The 19,831-nt window shown below is 43.3% G+C and overlaps 1 protein-coding gene across 1 annotated transcript in view; it reads left to right on the top strand.

Moving 5' to 3' along the window:
• The window catches only part of LOC126483843 (multiple C2 and transmembrane domain-containing protein), a 1,023,771-nt gene that overhangs the window by 184,017 nt on the left and 819,923 nt on the right, over window positions 1-19,831 (top strand). Inside the window, exon 2 of the mRNA XM_050107055.1 lies at window positions 15,154-15,262. The gene's annotated coding sequence lies outside the window, so the exon portion shown is untranslated. The remainder of the gene's footprint in view (window positions 1-15,153; window positions 15,263-19,831) is intronic.

Here is a 19,831-nt window from a genome sequence, read left to right as displayed (position 1 = left end):
TCGGTACCAATAACGTGTGTCGCTTTGGATCAGAGGAGATTCTCAAAAATAGTTCAAATGGCTCTGAGCACTATGGGAGTCAACTGCTGAGGTCATCAGTCCCCTAGAACTTAGAACTAGTTAAACCTAACTAACCTAAGGACATCACAAACATCCATGCCCGAGGCAGGATTCGAACCTGCGACCGTAGCGGTCTTGCGGTTCCAGACTGCAGCGCCTTGAACCGCACGGTCACTTCGGCCGGCAGAGGAGATTCTCTCTGGTTTCGGGCGGCTAGCGGAAATAGTAAAGACTGCCAGTGTTGTTTGCTCATCATCTGCAGCATCGTCGATAGAACCAGCTGTGGTCCTTTGGTGCAAAGCCGAGTGGAGGGTCTGAATCAGAGGCTCAGTCGGTTCTGTGATGGTGTAGGCTGCAGATTCCTGGACTTGTGCCATCGGGTGGTTGATTTCCGGATTCTGCTTAATAGGTCAGGAGTCCACTACACACACGAAGGGGCTATAAGAATAGCGGAGACTGTGTGGAAGGGACGTGGCAGTTTTTTAGGTTAGAGGGTCTCAAGGAACCACAGAAGGGACGTCCGTCTAAAAGCGGACAGGTAAAACACAGTAAGGTAGTTGTAGAAACGATTGGTTCTGTAAATTGTCGTAATTGTGTTGGGAAAGAACCAGAGCTCCAAGCCCTAATAGAAAGCACTGAAGCTCAAATAGTTGTTGGTACAGAAAGCTAGCTAAAGCCCTAAATAAGTTCAGCCGAATTTTTTTCAAACGATCTAACAGTGTTCAGAATGAATAGATTAAATACAGTGCAGTATTTATTCCTGTCAGAAGTAGTTTGCCTTGTAGTGATATTGAAGTAGATAGTTCCTGCGAAATAGTATGGGTAGAGATTATACTTGACAATGGGACTAAAATATTGATTGGATCGTTTTAGCGACCGCTCGACTCAGAAGATATAGTTGCTGAACAGTTCAAGGACAACTTGAGTTTCACTTCAAATACCTACCCTTCTCATACAGTTACAGTCGGTGGTGACTTCAACCTACCCTCGATATGCTGGAAAAATTATACGTTTAAAGTCGGCGGCAGGCATTAAAGTCATCCGAAATTGTACTGAATTCTTTTTCAGAAAATTATTTTGAACAATTGATTCATGATCCCACTAGAATCGTAAATGGTTGCGAAAGCGTACTTGACCTTTTAGCAACAAATAATCCTGGACAAATACTGAGTATTGTGACGAATACAGGGATTAGCAAACACAAGGCAGTTGCTGCTAGGCTGAATACCGTAACACCTACAACCATCAAAAAGAAACTTAAAGTATATCTATTTAAAAAAGCTGATAAAAGTCCTCTTAATGCCGTTTTAAGAGACAGTCTTCACTCCTTCCGATCTGGTCATGTTAGCGTAGAAAAGTTGTGGAATGATTTCAATGAGATAGTATCTACAGCAATTGATATAAACCACATAAATTAATAAGTGATGTTACTGATCCCCCATCACACACAAACCGGGTCACATTGCTGTTGCAGAAGCAGCGAAAAAAGCATGCCAAATTTAAAAGAACGCAAAATGCCCAAGATTGGGAAAGTTTTACAGAAGTACGAAATTTAGCGCGTACTTCAATGTGAGATGTTTTTAATCATTTCCATAACGAAACTCTTTCTAGAAATCTGGCAGAACCCAAAGAGATTCAGGTCAGCCGGCCTGTGTGGCCGTGCGGTTCTAGGCGCTTCAGTCTGGAACCGCGTGACCGCTACGGTCGCAGGTTCGAATCCTGCCTCGGGCATGGATGTGTGTGATGTCCTTAGGTTAGTTAGGTTTAAGTAGTTCTTACTTCTAGGGGACTGATGACCACAGATGTTAAGTCCCATAGTGCTCAGAGCCATTTTTGAAGATTCAGGTCATACATAAAGCAAGATGCAATAACTGCGAGATAACAACGGTGAAGTCACTGATGACAGTGTCACTAAAGCAGAGTTATTAAACATGGTTTTCCAAAACTCCTTCACCAAAGACGACGAAGTAAATATTTCTGAATCCCAATCAAGAATAACTGCCAAGATGAGAAACATGGTATCCTCAATGTCGAAAAGCAGCTTAAATCACTTAATAAAGGCAATGTTTCTGGTCCAGATTGTACACAAGTCAGGTTACTCTCAGAGTATGCTGATGCGATAGCTCCATATTTAGCAATTATATACAACCACTCGCTCACAGAAATATCTCTACCTGTTGTTGTTGTTGTTGTGGTCTTCAGTCCTGAGACTGGTTTGATGCAGCTCTCCATGTTACTCTATCCTGTGCAAGCTTCTTCATCTCCCAGTACCTACTGCAACCTACATCCTTCTGAATCTGCTTAGTGTATTCATCTCTTGGTCTCCCTCTACGATTTTTACCCTCCACGCTGCCCTCCAATGCTAAATTTGTGATCTCTTGATGCCTCAGAACATGCACTACTAACCGGTCCCTTCTTCTTGTCAAGTTGTGCCACTTACTCCTCTTCTCCCCTATTCTATTCAATACTTCATCATTAGTTATGTGGTCTACCCATCTAATCTTCAGCATCCTTCTGTAGCACCACATTTCGAAAGCTTCTATTCTCTTCTTGTCAAAATTATTTATCGTCCATGTTTCACTTCCATACATGGCTACACTCCATACAAGTACTTTCAGAAACGACTTCCTGACACTTAAATCTATACTCGATGTTACCAAAATTCTCTTCTTCAGAAAAGCTTTCCTCGCCATTGCCAGTCTACATTTTATATCTTCTCTACTTCGACCATCATCAGTTATTTTTCTCCCCAAATAGCAAAAATCCTTTACTACTTTAAGTGCCTCATTCCCTAATCTTATTCCCTCAGCATCACCAGACTTAATTCGACTACATTCCATTATCCTCGTTTTGCTTTTGTTGATGTTCATCTTATATCCTCCTTTCAAGACGCTATCCATTCCGTTCAACTGCTCTTCCAAGTCCTTTGCTGTCTCTGACAAAATTACAGTGCCATCGGCAAACCTCAAAGTTTTTATTTCTTCTCCATGGATTTTAATACCTACTCCGAATTTTTCTTTTGTTTCCTTCACTGCTTGCTCAATATACAGATTGAATAAAATCGGGGACAGGCTACAACCCTGTCTCACTCCCTTCCCAACCACTGCTTCCCTTTCATGCCCCTCAACTCTTATAACTGCCATTTTGTTTCTATACAAATTGTAAATAGCCTTTCTCTCCCTGTATTTTATCCCTGCCACCTTCCGAATTTGAAAGAGAGTATTCCAGTCAACATTGTCAAAAGCTTTCTCTAAGTCTACAAATGCTAGAAACATAGGTTTACCTCTCCTTAGTCTAGCTTCTAAGATAAGTCGTAGGGTCAGTATTGCCTCACGTGTTCCAATATTTCTATGGAATCCAAACTGATCTTCCCCTAGGTCGGCATCTACTAGTTTTTCCATTCGTCTGTAAAGAATTCGCGTTAGTATTTTGCAGACGTGACTTATTAAACTGATAGTTCGGTAATTTTCACACCTGTCAACACCTGCTTTCTTTGGGATTGGAATTATTATATTCTTCTTGAAGTCTGAGGGTATTTCGCCCGTCTCATACATCTTGCTCACCAGATGGTAGAGTTTTGTCAGGACTGGCTCTCCCAAGGCCGTCAGTAGTTCTAATGGAATGTTGTCTACTCCCAGGGCTTCGTTTCGACTCAGATCTCTCAGTGCTCTGTCAAACTCTTCACGCAGTATCATATCTCCCATTTCATCTTCATCTACATCCTCTTCCATTTCCACAACATTGTCCTCAAGTACACCGCCCTTGTATAGACCTTCTATATACTCCTTCCACCTTTCTGCTTTACCTTCTTTGCTTAGAACTGGGTTTCCATCTGAGCTCTTGATGTTCATGCAAGTGGTTCTCTTATTTCCAAAGGTCTCTTTAATTTTCCTGTAGGCAGCATCTATCTTACCCCTAGTGAGATAAGCCTCTACGTCCTTACATTTGTCCTCTAGCCATCCATGCTTAGCCATTTTGTACTTCCTGTCGATCTCATTTTTGAGACGTTTGTATTCCTTTTTGCCTGCTTCATTTACTGCATTTTTATATTTTCTCCTTTCATCAATTAAATTCAATATCTCTTCTGTTACCCAAGGATTTCTACTAGCCCTCGTCTTTTTACCTACTTGATCCTCTGCTGCCTTCACTACTTCATCCCTCAAAGCTACCCATTTTCTTCTACTGTATTTCTTTCCCCCATTCCTGCCATTTGTTCCCTTACGCTCTCCCTGAAACTCTGTACAATCTCTGGTTTATTCAGTTTATCCAGGTCCCATCTCCTTAAATTCCCACCTTTTTGCAGTTTCTTCAGTTTTAATCTACAGTTTATAACCAATAGATTGTGGACAGAGTCCACATCTGCCCCTGGAGATGTCTTACAATTTAAAACCTGGTTCCTAAATCTCTGTCTTACCATTATATAATCTGTCTGAAATCTGTCAGTATCTCCAGGCTTCTTCCATGTATACAACCTTCTTTTATGATTCTTGAACCAAGTGTTAGCTATGATTAAGTTGTCCTCTGTGCAAAATTCTACCAGGCGGCTTCCTCTTTCATTTCTTAGCCCCAATACATATTCACCTACTACGTTTCCTTCTCTCCCTTTTCCTACTACCGAATTCCAGTCACCCATGACTATTAAATTTTCGTCTCCCTTCACTATCTGAGTAATTTCTTTTATTTCGTCATACATTTCTTCAATTTCTTCGTCATCTGCAGAGCTAGTTGGCATATAAACTTGAACTACTGTAGTAGGCATGGGCTTCGTGTCTATCTTGGCCACAATAATGCGTTCACTATGCTGTTTGTAGTAGTTTACCCGCATTCCTATTTTTTATTCATTATTAAACCTACTCCTGCATTACCCCTATTTGACTTTGTATTTATAACCCTGTATTCGCCTGACAAAAAGTCTTGTTCCTCCTGCCACCGAACTTCACTAATTCCCACTATATCTATCTTTAACCCATCCATTTCCCTTTTCAAATTTTCTAACCTACCTGCCCGATTAAGGGATCTGACATTCCACGCTCCGATCCGTAGAACGCCAGTTTTCTTTCTCCTGATAACGACGTCCTCCTGAGTAGTCCCCGCCCGGAGATCCGAATGGGGGACTATTTTACTTCCGGAATATTTTACCCAAGAGGACGCCATCATCATTAACCATACAGTAGAGCTGCATGCCCTCGGGAAAAATTACTGCTGTAGTTTCCCCTTGCTTTCAACCGTTCGCAGTACCAGCACAGCGAGGCTGTTTTGGTTAGTGTTACAAGGCCAGATCAGTCAATCATCCAGACTGTTGCCCTTGCAACTACTGAAAAGGCTGCTGCCCCTCTTCAGGAACCGAGCGTTTGTCTGGCCTCTCAACAGATACCCCTCCGTTGTGGTTGCACCTGCGGTACGGCTATCTGTATCATTGAGGCACGCAAGCCTGCCCACCAACGGCAAGTTCCATGGTTCATGGGGGGAGGATATACCTAAAGACTGGAAAATTCTTCAGGTCACACCAATACCCAAAAAGGGAAGTAGGAGTAATCCGCTGAATTACAGGCCCATACCTGTAACGTCAATTTACAGTAGGGTTTTGGAACGTATACTGCATTCGAACATTATGAAGTACCTCGAAGAAAACGATTTATTGACACATAGTCAGCACGAATTCAGAAAATATCGTTCTTGCGAAGCAGTCTCTGCAGAGAGAGTTTGCAAAATGGCTCTTAGTTAAAGTCGATGCTATAGTAGCAACAACGCCGTGCTCAGCACGTCACACTACTTATGTCCGGTGATTTAATATCAAAGGGCGAGCTGCGATCAATACAGAACTGTTCAGGTCTTCCTTAATGAGTCACTATCACAAACAGTTGCGTTGCCATTTACTGGAAGCATTCGGTTAGCGTTGATATTGGAATTTATAACGGTATCAAAAAATATGTGTGAATTCCTAAGGGAAAAAACTGCTGAGGTCATCGGTCCCTAGACTTACACACCGCTTAAACTAACTTACACTAAGAACAACACACACCCATGCCCGAGGGAGCACTCGAACCTCCGGCGGGAGGAGCCACGCAATCCTTGACGTGGCGCCTCAAACCGCGCGGCAATAACGTTGACTTTGATCTGGATCGGATGTTTAATTCTGTTAATGTCTAAGCAACGACAGTCCATTTCTCTTAACCGCACACCTACTTTCGCCTTTGAATATCTGTTCAAATGCTTTCGTGTATGTTTGTATAGGTGATCGTTTCATCTCACAAACACCAGTCGTTTGCGTTACGAGTAAAAATGGCTCTGAGCACTATGGGACTTAACTTCTGAGGTCATCAGTCCCCTAGAACTTAGAACTTCTTAAACCTAACTAACCTAAGGACATCACAAACATCCATGCCCGAGGCAGGATTCGAACCTGCGACAATAGCGGTCGCACGGTTCCGGACTGTAGCGCCTAGAACCGCTCGGTCACTCCGGCCGGCCGTTACGAGTAATATATTCATCTTCGGATATTATTGTGTCGTGATAAATAAACAGAGTTTCTGTGAGGACTGTATCTTTTAAATGTTGTTAGCTTTTGGTACTAATTTAGAAATTGTACTGATAATTTGGCGCCTTTCCCACCATAGCATACTCAACGTTTTCACGGGTTCCGCTGTTCCCTGAACCAGCGTGAATTTGCCATCTATCGCTTACCGTGTGTATGTGTGTGTGTGTGTGTGTGTGTGTGTGTGTGTGTGTGTGTGGTCGTGTGTGCGGTTGTGGTTGTGGTTGTGTGTTTGAAAGAAGGAAGTCGTATTCTTGAGTGCGTTCCTATTTGATTTCTCTAACAGCTCTGTATCTACTGCGCTAAGCTGCCTCCTAACGATGCCTGGAAATACGTTGCTTTAAATTTCTTATAAAAATCTATCGAATGGAATAAAGTAAAGGAGACAGTTCCACAATGGAGATGTCACGAGATGTTAAATATAGACTGATTATAAGTTGACCGGACAAAAAATTAGTCACCCCATTGCGCTCGCACAGTTGAATCGTTAGTCCTTTACATAGGGTGCAGTGATAGTCACTTAACTAACCGTGCGTGCACTGCCTCTACATGAGCATAAGGAAGAACAATGAAATATTCATGTCTAAAACGGACATCGTTTGTAAACATGGGTAAAAGTAAGAACGTGACAGAGTGTCAAAAATGGGCAACCGTGTGTGGCCGTGCCATGGTTATACGGTGTGTGAAGTTGGCGTATTTGTTGGTGTTTGGCGGCGACTGTTCAACGTGACCAGAAGCAGTGGTGTAACACATGTCGCCACGACACACGACGTCAGAATTCTGGTCCTGGCTGAAAGCGACCGAAGATCCGTTTCACAGCCTGAGCATCAAAATCACTTACAAACCTGACAGGAATTGCTTCAGGCACTGAATGAAGGTTCCTTACAACCTGTCAGTCCGAGAACATTGCGACGGGACTTGCATGCAGTGAACATTTGCAGTCACCTCGCAAGAGGCCACTGCTCACACAGGCACATAAAGCTGCGTGTCTTCAACGAGCTAAAAATTATCTAACGTGGACTGTACCTGACTGGCAGACCTTAATGTAAACTATCTGTGGTTGGTAGCTATCTGCTACGGCGTCTGACACAAGATTAGGTTTAAAGTGTACTGGAAACTATAAGTAGCGGGTCGCCAGGCAGAACACATTTGCATGAGTAAGTAAGAGAGTGACCCACTATGACTGCATTTTAATATCAATCACATCAAAAAAATATGAAAGAGAAAACTACTTGCAAAAGCCATTGTGGATTTTGATTTTTCATTGGCCTAGAACAGAAAAAAACATGGCTTTTAGATCCCCATAACTTCCGAGAATGCCTATAAATTAATTTCTCTGAATGATAATCAATATTCATATAACAATTTACTGTATCAAAAGAAAACATATTTAACATGTAGTGAAATAAACAAAATACCAAACTCTAATAGTGATGGGACAGGGGAATCGTGAATTGATTCTCAATGATTATCGTGAACACACACATGTGGTTCATTCACATTTAAATTTTCACCCTATAGAGCATCATAAGACACAAATACGAATTAAAACAAAACTGGTTAGTCCTAATAATTTACCGTAGAACATTTTGTATATGGGAAAGAAACATACTGCCATTAAAGTAATGGTTTCTGTAGACAAGCAGCGAGAATACCAAGAGCATTACTGGGTTTCTGAGACGAGGAACGTATAGAAGAATCGTGTATTTGGACACCAGTTCATAAAACCATTGAGTATAAACGTCCTATTATAACGCTACGACATCCCCTGCTGCAACTCGTGGACAGACAGGCAGTACCACATCACTAACAGCAAAGTCAGAAGCTTGCAAAAATTATTACCTCGCAGGAAACCAGGACTTTGAGCATCTCTTACTATTGGATATGATTAAATAACAACGACCGAAGGTGACATTATTCCACTACCGATACTGAGGATCATGGTGGATTGTCCAAGGGACATGTGGTTGAACATCAGTGCACTAATATCAGTCCTGGTGCAGAAGGTAAAGTAGCTCGCTTGGAGGTAATAATTTGAATGAGCATAGCCTTTTCGAGTGCTTTGCAACTCATACAATATAGTTCGGACCGTAGTAAACAATTAAGAATTCTTAAATTCATTAATACTAAAATGGTTATAAATTGCGAACTCGCGGGAATCGCATTGATTGACGGCAATTATTCCTCGAAACTGATAAATTGTTCGTAACAATAACCGTTGTGTAAATGTCCACTTCTTTTGTATATTCGGTACGTGTGGTACCAACAGTCCTCTACACAAAGAAATCATGCAAATGAACGAAAGGTACTCCTAAACGTTTGGAATGCATTTATCTGAACTTAGAAATATCAATAAATATATATCCACTAAAAGAAAAACGGCGTAAAAAGTTAAGAATTTGAATACCTACGGAACGCAAAATCTAAAGTGGAGCGTGTCCACGTCTGTCTGCAACGTTAGGAGTACGTGGGCGAGTTATTCGTCCACCTGGGACTGCTACTGAGGAGAGATGAACACTAGCGGGCGCAGGGCACAGGGCGCGCCTCGGCCAGCCTGGCTGATTGAGGGTTTCCGGGGAGTCCAGCAAAGACAATGGGTGCGACACTGGAAACAGGTAAATCCCAGAGCTGTGAATCTGGACGGTTGATGGTCGCATTGTCTTTGTGCAGAATATGCTCCAGGAAATAGAGGAGTGTCAGACAACGTTAAAGACGGCCAAGTTACAGCTCTTTGAGATTCGACAATAGCTCACATCAAATATTAATGCAAATCTGAATACATTTACGAATTCAGAAAAGCGAGGCGCACCCACTGACATAATAATATCTCAATATCTTTAAAACTACAGAAGTCAATGTCTCACAGAGAATAAACATTTTTCACAATGACCCTCTGACTTAACAACTTTGAATCACTTCATGCGATTTCAACAAATGTTGTCTCAGATGATAGCATTGCACTATAGCTGTCATCCCTGAAAGCTATGAATCTGTGTCTACTTGATTTATTACGTCTTTTATATCTTTTTTGTTACGTATATATTTGTCAGGACATCGCATTCTCCACATTTACACAGAAAATGAAAGCAGCATCAGTACCTCATATATTATTATACTTATTATTTTATTTAACGAGCAGTTTAATACTTTGCCAGCAACTTCATTAAATGTTGTTTTCTGCAAGTGATATTAAATAACAGTGCTAATTTAAGAGTGGCCAGTCGCATGTGTTAGCGGATACCACAAATGAAAGTAGTAGCAGAAGACGCTTTTGTCAAGCAGACATAAATAATTGTTTAAGCAAATTGTAGTAACAACCTGTTGTCATTTAATGTAAGCGCACTTGCGGAAGAATGCTGGCTTATTTAGTAATGAGCATATCTTTAATTATAAGTAGCTATTGGGAATAATCTGAGTGCAAGTGAACGTTTATGATATTTGTTTATTTAGATATTATTGTAACATATTAGTTTCTTCTGGGAAGTGGTCATATTGTGTTAAATCATGTCTTCGCAGCTTAAGAATGACGTATTCTTGGTGGGGATGGTCTTCAATTAATGGAAAAGCAGACAGTAGTGGAACACTACGGGAGTCAAGTGGAGACGGAGACTTCTCGAGTGACGAGCTCAAGCGACCGATGCTGGACACTTTTACGAGAGTTCTGGAAGGAGGCAGACCTGCCTGTGGTAACGAGTGGTAATCGATTGTGGAGGTGATTGATTCCGGACAGTGAACGGCTGCTACCACACTTTAACTTCTGAAGGGACTCTGAATGTGCACCAGCCTACACCAGCCTAGGACTAACTACTCCCGCTTAATTTGTGGAACTTAGAATAGACAGTTTATGAGTTACTATTCTTCGTATCACGTGTGTTAATTTGTGGATCAGCATGTTGAACGCTGAACTGTTTTGAGCTGATGAATACTTTGATGACTATATAGTCATCAAAGTATTCTACATATTTCTCGTAACGCTCTCAACGTAACTGCATTTTATAAGGGTATTTTCTCAATATTTCACGATCACTTCCCGTTTATTTGATATGTCCTTCCGTGAATAATCATTATTCAACATAATTTCCTGTCGTCTACATTAAGAGCAGACTTTAGAATAGAACCTTTGTTATTATGTTATTAATTTAATTTTAATCATTTCTGTGTATTTTATTAACTCGCAATTCCAGCCAATGCATAGACTATTTGACTGCCGGATCACAGCTGCAGATTATTATTATTATTTGCAGCGAATTAGCTGCAGGGCATGCAAGCAGACGTGCGCCGTCGCTCCTCTGACTAGAACGAGCAATTCTTTTTAAACATAGCCGTGCATAACCCAATTACTTACAGTACGAGTAAAGAAGAAACTCGTTTGCTCATATGGACTGTTGTTTGGGAGAGCAACTTAGCAGCAGTAACCGTTAGGGACATCTTATGTCTCACCTGATACCTGACCCGGCTTAACTCTCCAGGCAATTTGACGCTCGTGGCTGTGAAGGTGGAAAGCTCCTCAAATAAGCTTTCCGTGCTCTTACAAACTTCGCGAAAACACCCTTACATCCGTAACGATTTCTACAGGTAACCTCTCTGTCCACGTGCTAATATTTTAGTATTGCTATCTTGTCGGTCGCAGGTTTGAATCCTGCCTCGGGCATGGATGTGTGTGATGTCCTTAGGTTAGTTAGGTTTAATTAGTTCTAAGTTCTAGGCGACTAATGACCCCAGAAGTTAAGTCGCATAGTGCTCAGAGCCATTTGAACCATTTTTTGAACCAACTTGCTTTAGCAGAAATGCAACCCTTCTCCCAAATAACAGACTCAAACTCATTTTAGAAGACTTCATTTCCCCAGACAAGCATGAAGTTGAAAGTAGAAATGAACATTTATTCACTCTACCATTCATTCAAGTTGACTTACACGTTGGATGGGGAATAATAGGAGTAAGGCTGAAACACACTGGCACTTCACCTTCCTCGAGGTCTGCTACAGACATCACAAAGCAGCTGGGGGCAGCAATGACAGACATATTACGAACTATGAAAGGTATCTAGTGGAAGTCTATCATTTTGGCCTCGTGTTTTAACCCGTATTCAAATAACTTCCGTTATCGAGTGCGCCGAAAGCCAAATGAAGCGTTTCCTGTCTATCTTGAATTTTACCCGCTTATTAAAGTGACAGCGAACATGAAGCAGCATATTTATTTAAACATTCTAAATGATCAGTTGCTACCTTTCAGTCAACATCTGGATGATGAGTATGCTATTGATATCCCTATTTTTCAAGTCGACAACAGTGGAGTTAATCGAGTTTGATGAATATGTGTCTTGTTTTCTGAACACTCCCCTCCCTAATGCAACTTGACTGGCCCACGAAATCCCCTGGCTAAAGCCCACAGAAAATCTGTGGGACATAATGGAGCAGTGGGTAAAACGTCGATAAAAGCATCCCGCAGTTTGGGGGAATTGCACTATCAAACACTCAGCGAGTGGCTTCACCTTGACCCGACGTACTTGAACAACTTTGTGGGCTCACTTCCTAACTGAATTCGGGCGGAATTACACGATATTAAATGATGCTTGTAATGAGTTCTCTAGGGTGACTAACGTTTTGTCTGGTGAGCTTAGAATGACCACAGCCCACCGCGGGAGGATATGGGGGCACGTGACGCGCCAAGGAAAGTGTATAAACGGAACAGAGATGAATGAGAAATCACCCTATCTACGACAAAGTGCAGTATAAGGGGAAATCTACTGTAGTAAGCGCCTTTGAGAAAGGCCAGGTTGTTAAGGCCCTGCGCCTTGAAATGAGCATCTCAGTTCGCGTGCTACTTTCGTGACTGTCTATGGGAAGTGGTTGAAGGACGGTGAAATCACAAGTAGGCGTGTGATGGAGGTTGGGCGTCCACGACTCATCACAGAACTTGGAGGGCGGATATTTACCCGCTTTGTGAAGCGGGATAGGCGGCGACTTGCGGCACATCTGACGAAAGAGTACAGCACTGGTGCAGGCACAAGTGTTTCGCAGAACACCTTAGACAGCCCTCTACGTGTTGCCTTATTTACCCAATGACATCTGCAGTTACTATTGCTGCGGTACGGGATCTTTGAGACTCGACCGTGAACCAGTGGAAACGCGTCACCTGGTCCGGTTTATCACGTTGTTACACCAGGTCGACGATCGTGTCTGTATACACCGTCATCCAGGCTAATGGGCGCTCGAAGCATGCACTGCGGCACCGAAGTAGTTCGGTGGGCGCAGTGTTACGGCATAAGGGGTACTCACTTCGGCTTCCATCGGACGGTAGTGATCGAACGAGTCGTGACAGCTGTAGACCACGTCAACGACATTGCGGAGCACCTGCAGCCTATCATAGTTGATGTCTTCCTCGACGGCGATGACGTCCTCCACCAGGAAGGTTTGAGGAACACGAAAGTGAACCCACGTTGATGTCTTGGCCATCAATTGGCCTTATCTGATCCAGACGGATGCTGGGACTTATCAGGCTCCAGTTCTGCATACACAAACCGTTTGCCAGTAATTTACGAAATTGTCGTGACCTGTACTTAGACAACTGGTGCCACATTCCTCCGGAAACTGAAAAAAAGTACGCTGACATCTGCATGTTGGAGCCCCGTCATAAGAGCTGGCAGGGTTTTATTGCATCCTAGAGACGCAAGCAAGTGAATAGACTGCGCGATCCTTCACCTGGTTATAACACGACTAGACCGTTAGGGCATCTTTGGAACGCAATTCAGACGCGATTCTACTTTCGACAAGTCCTTTTATATTTAATTGTACATTCATTTTTGTTAAATACGTGTCCAGTAACTACACTTGGCGAGTTTGCGTCATAAACACGTTTTTGTGTCGCAGCTGCTACACTGATATTAGCAATACCGTTCACCTCATGAGGCTTCCAGCACCGTGGTTTGGTCTCCACTGTATTATCATATCTGTTCAGCGATGGTAAGCTACCTTCGTTCATATCTCGTGAGAATGCCATTTTGGCTTAGTCATGTTAGGTTAATATAAGGTATCATCTGGCTTATTCAAATATGTTTCATCATATTCTTAACCTCGTGTTTCCTCTATACACCTAAGACAAAAAAATCACTCTCCACATAGGAATTATCCGAACGGGACGGAAATCAGTGGATGTGATGGACATGTACAGACAAACAAACGATTGCAGTGTTAGACGAATGCATGATTTATTCAAGAGAAAGACGTTCACAAGTTGAGCAAGTCAATAACGCTTTAGTCCTCCTCTGGCCCTTAAGCAAGTAGTTATTTTGTTTGGCGTTGATTGTCAGAGTTGTTTGATATCTCCTGAAGGTATCGTGCCAAATTCTGTCCAATTGTTGAATTGGATCGACAAAATCCCAAGACAGTTGGACTGCCCTGCCCATAATACTCCAAATTTTCTCAACTGGACAGAGATCCAGCGACTTTGTTGGCCCAGATAAGGTTTGGGTGGCACGAAGACGAGCAGTAGAAACTCTCGCCGTGTGCGTGCGGGCATTATCTTGCTGGAATCTAAATTGAGGATAGCTTGCCATCAAGGGCAACAAAACGTGGCGTAGAATATAGTTCGCGTATCGGTGATCACTACCAGAGAGGACCTGTTATGAAAAGACATGGCGCCCCAGGGAATCACTCCTGGTCATCAGGCTGTATAGCAGGCGATGGTCAGGTTGGTATCCCACAATTGCTGGTCATCGGCGCTCACGAGCCGGAACTCATCACTGAAGACACTTTTCCTCTATACGTGCTTGAAGACTCCCCGGACAGCCATTCGGCCCCACAGATAGGAGTGATGGTCTGGGGTGCCATTCTATTTCACAGTAGGACTCCTTTGGTTGCTATCCGTGGTACCCTTCAGCACAGCATTTCCTCGACGATGTACCTACGCCCTGTTTTGTTTACCTTCGTAACAAGCCATCCCGGGCTTACATTTGCGTAAGATAATGGCCGCTCGCATACGGCGAGAGTTTCTACTGTTTGTCTTCGTGCTTGTCAAACCCTACCTTAACCAGCCAAGTTCGCCGGATCTCTCCCCCATTGAGAATATTTGCAGTATTCTGGGCAGGTCCCACCAAACAGCTCGAGATTTCGACGATCTAACGCGCCAATTGGACAGAATTTCGCACGATATCTCTCAGGAGGATATCTAATATCTCTGTCAATCAGCGCCAAGCCGAAGAACTACTTGCTTGAGGCCCAGTGGTGGACTAATGCGTTATTGACTTGCCCAATTTGTGAAAGTCTTTCTCTTGAATAAATCATTCAATTGGTCTAAAATTGTAATCGTTTGTTTTTTTACATCTATATCACATCTACCGATTTCCATCCCATTCGGATAATTCCTTCGTAGTGCGTTGTATTTTTTGTCTTAGTGTGAATATGAAATTAGTCCGGGTATTTGTTCATTATTTTATAATTTATTGTTTACAAGATGTGTATAGTCCAGCAGTTGTTTCTGATTTCCCTTCTCCTGACCGATCTGAAGATCGGCATTATGGACCAAAACCGATTATGACAATGGGATCGCGTTTGTTGCAGGTGGAGGACGCGACGCGTAGGCGAGAGGCGGCGCTGCGCCAGCACACGTTCTTCCTGCTCAGGGTGCTGCTTCGCCGCGGAGTCGACCTCGCGCCACGGGACAAGGCGGGTGAGTACACGCTGGGAGCGCCTGGCATGTATGCTGTCTGCGCGGCGCGGCTGCTGTTTAGGAAGCATAGCACAAGAACGGAGAATTCAAGCACTTCCAAAACTACTGTAGGTAACAGACATGACGAGGTCGGTCAGCGAATGCGTTTTACTGGCGAGTACATTTCACTCAGACTGACACACAAACGAGAGTGACAAGTCATCAGCGATCCAAGCGTATCCCTGCACTGTCCACTGCCAGTTCAAGACTCTCACTGCACTACAACAAGAATGTAGCACAGTTTAACGCTCATAACTTATATAGGCTGGTTTTCCTGAATGGAGACAAACGATAGGAAATGATACGTGTGAGTACAAGGAGCAAGAAAGGTCATATGGACATATGGCTGTGATGTACACCCACTTGAAGGTGTAGGGAGATCTTCGACAGTGACCTCCATATGAGCACCAGGTGTCGAGTAAGCCAGACGACCACGTCGAACATTTCTCACGACCGCTACTATCTCATCACCTACAACGGTTCAGTGCCTTATTACCCACAGACTATACTCTTCCTTCACAACGCCCACCTGCAGGATACGGAGAATCCCCATGGTATGGTGGCAACGAAACATCTGCGCTAGTTCAGCCTTAGTGTGTGTGGGTACGGATTACTGATTACCACCTCGTGGGAGGAGTCACCCTCCCACATCTATACTTCCTGCGGATGATCCTGCTTCCCTTTCTGAAAGACTTGCCTTTGGTGGTACGAAGGGTACTGCGGCTACTACATGTTGGTGCTCCAGCTTACTGCCACCTTCAGTGTGGAGATAAACACTAGCACAGACAGAACATTCCTCTCCCCCGCCCCTCCCACCCTTGCCTGGCGTGTCCTGATGTGTGCTTTCCATCACTGAAACCGACACTGTCAAAGATCTTGTATCCGCGCACTGACGTGTGTGTTCTCCGTCGCAACGCATTTCCGTCCAGTGCCGATATGACGTTTTTGCTCGTTATCCTCTCAGGGACCGTTTTCTGCAGTTTGTCTCCAATTAGCAAAATCACCCTGTATAGTTTGTCCTTTCTTCGTGTCAGGAGACGAGTGATCTCGAACTCAGAACGTATGAACTTGGAATATTGTTAAAATCTGTCGCACACAAAAAATCTAAAACCATCAGTGGGTTCATGATTGAATATTGCACCCGTTGACAAGGAATTCGAAATACTTCACTGAATTAGTTTTTGAATAATAGTGACATAAATATTTATGACTTTTTCCGGCAGTTTCCAGCCTATATCTTCTCATCCATTGTACCTAACACGTGTTTAGCATTTGTAACTCATGCGCATCGAATCGGTGCACCTGTTAAGCTGTGTGGGAGACTAGAACGTCTACCTCTACGTGGTGTTGGTGCTCGGCAGTATAGTGTGTTATCTAATCTGACGATATCACCATCGAATAATATGCTATATGAGCGAATGCACTGCTCGTCAAACAGTAATTAAGCAATTCATCGTACAAGCTTCAAAGGGTGACCACCTGTATTGCAACAGCAACTCCGTCACAGTGAAACTACAATATAGATCTGTATTGACTACATTTATTTTCTTAACGGTCGCCTAGTTTGAATCATTTGTACGATTATGAAATTGAAAAAAATACAGGATAAATGTCCATTTTAGTAACAGCAGTTTTATTCTATCAATCAACAAAAGAAAAGATGACTGTTATTCAGCTATCGCCGTACGAATCTTACACTATTTTTAGCAAACAATTCACAGTAGGAAATTACTGGTATCTGACGGAATCATCCAGACCTTCGACGATTATTCTAATCTAGCTGGAATCTGTTTAGCGTACACTATAGACTACCTAATCTGTGCACCTCACAATTAGGCAATGTGAAACGTATACTAGATCCCTCATCTATAATCCAGTTTACTAAGGCAACACCAGCTGCTGACAAAGATGCAAAGATGAAACGGGTACTAGACCCTTCGACTATGATGCTGTACACTAAGGCAACACGATTTGCTCACAAGTATGCAAAAATGAAATGTACACTAGCTCCTTCGAAATATAGCCTAGTTTACGAGGGGAACACAAAGAGTGTGAGATGCGTAGACAACGGGTAGTGCAAGACGCAAAGCGCGACACTCAAAGAACACAGCAAAACAGGCCAGGGCGAAGACGCAGCAGACGCTTTCGTCTCTCCGTGACAGGATAGCATCGCCGTCACCGACTTCTCGTCCCCTACTCCCCTCTCCTCTCACCCACAAATCTACTTGGAGGAGAGGATTCCCAACTTTAGCCACAGTGCAGGGGAAAGCCGCCGAAACTTTTCTTCCATCCCTTACCAATAGTATTTCTCCATGCAGAGGTTGGTACTGGTTTAAAGGCGGCGACCCACTGTTAGGCCGAGGAGTCCTTCATGTCAGAGCGCAAATGTGACATTGGATGCTCATTCCAGAACTGCAAAAGCATTCCATTTTTCCACGGTAAACTGCAGGAACTGCAGGCCCGACATTTGTATCAGCTCAAACAGGATTATTCGATTCACTTCGCCTGACAATACCCCAGGGAATCACCGCGGACGAAGAGCAAACTTCAAAGATATGCAATGTCGTTCCGACAGAATCAAACACGTACGCCTTCCTGCTAGATTCTGCGACTCCGCTCTTCTCTCTCTGGGCCAAGTATTTCCTGGAGTCCTCGTGGAGGAACTACAAAGCCATCTCGTGCAACTGCGGTCTGTGTTTCCGTCGAGGCAAGATGATACTTTTAACTGTGACATACATCTTCTGGTGCATATTAAAGGAATATGGAAACAAAATTATTAATCGTCGCACAACATTTGACGAAAAATTCACTCAATGTTTGTGGTTTACTTACGGATAACATGATTTCCTGATTTTAAGCGTTTTTGCACCCCATAAAATACATATATCGAAATAAAGTAAACGCTATACTTGGCTGTACAGCAAAAGTAATCTAGGTCGAAGCGTTTGCATATCTATGAAATGTGCAGTTAGCGCTTTTAGGTATATTATTTCCATAATTGTAGTGCATTTACTGCTCTTACATTAACTGTAACTAATTATCTGTGTTTTGGTGTAGTTAGGGGCCCATTTCATCTGATTAACCTTAAAATAATGCGTCTGATAGTTCTTTTTATGTTACAAGACTCCACTGGTCCGTCCACACTGTTAATAACAGTGTGTCTGAGTTAATGAGTTTCTGCCAGTTCTGCGGTTTGGTCAGCGGCAAGCGTCAACACTCCACGCCAAGTACCTGGCTGGGTTTTACCCACTGAGCATCGCGACAGGGGTACGTCTTCTAGCTTCAGCTGCATTCCTAGCCGGCAGCTCAGGGCCACACCTCGCTGACACCTGTCAGTCTCGAGCGTTTATCTCACCTCGGCCCACCTGCCGGGCGCGCCACCGCGTCTCTCTCACTCCCTGCCCCCCTCCCCCCACTCCCCCCTCCATCCGTCCATCTCTCTCTCTCTCTCTCTCTATCTCTCTGTCCCTCCCTCTCTCGCTCCTTCCCCCTGTCTCTCTCTCTCTCTCTCTCTCTCTCTCTCTCTCCTCTCTCTTCATCCGGTCATCAGAAATACTATTGTAGGGACGCCGACAAGTTCAAGGAGGTACTCATTCGAGGAGAGACATAGAATGCAAATTTACACGGTGTGTTCCGGTGAACTTTAGGTATCCCATAGGAAGAACAGCGCATTCTCTGAGAACACATTGTGGCCGAAATTAAACCAGTGCGAAATGTGTGCGGTTTACCTGGAATGCGTTTAATGCACCCGTGGATCAAATGACAGGAAGTCAACAACTGTGTAATATTTTTATTGTGATGTAACAACAGGACACAGTGGACGTATGGTCTTGACATGAATTCATTATATATCTGCTGAACAATGGATACTGCACACTAAATGAAGACTTCTGCACTATAAAATCGCCTGGTCTTTCCCTCTGTTACTTTTATTGGTAGCTCAAGCTGAAAAGACAGATTTACACAAAGTACCGCGATGCAGTGGATGAGCTACAAAAGCACACTGAAATTACTACCGCTGCAATCTCTCCAAGAGAGCATATGTCTCAAATGATGCAAAGTGATCACACAAAGAGAAATCCACCTGTTCGTTGTCTAGGATAACATACTCCATGTCACACTTACAAATATTTTCTAGACTAACTGTGCGTGTCTTTCTGTCTGTGTATGCGTGTGTGTGTTTTCATCCTGTACTACGGTGTCTGTGAATGGAAAATGAACAGGACCTCCTTGGCAGATTAAATATGTGTGATAAAAAACAGTCTGGATTGCTATTTTTTTAAACGATGACCCATTTCAAAAATTTTTTCAAATGGCTCTGAGCACTATGGGACTTAACATCTGAGGTCATCAGTCCCTTAGAACTTAGAACTACTTAAACCTAACGACATCACACACATATATGCCCGAAGCAGGATTCGAACCTGCGGCCGTAGCGGTTGCGCGGTTCCAGACTGAAGCGCCTAGAACCGCTCGGCCACTGCGGCCGGCCCGACCCATTTCAATCTGAGTAGAAGACGAAAGTGAGAA

Source organism: Schistocerca serialis, chromosome 6 (genome assembly GCF_023864345.2).
Source record: "Schistocerca serialis cubense isolate TAMUIC-IGC-003099 chromosome 6, iqSchSeri2.2, whole genome shotgun sequence".
NCBI classification, from domain to species: domain Eukaryota; kingdom Metazoa; phylum Arthropoda; class Insecta; order Orthoptera; family Acrididae; genus Schistocerca; species Schistocerca serialis.
This window is presented reverse-complemented; position numbering and strand designations above follow the sequence as displayed.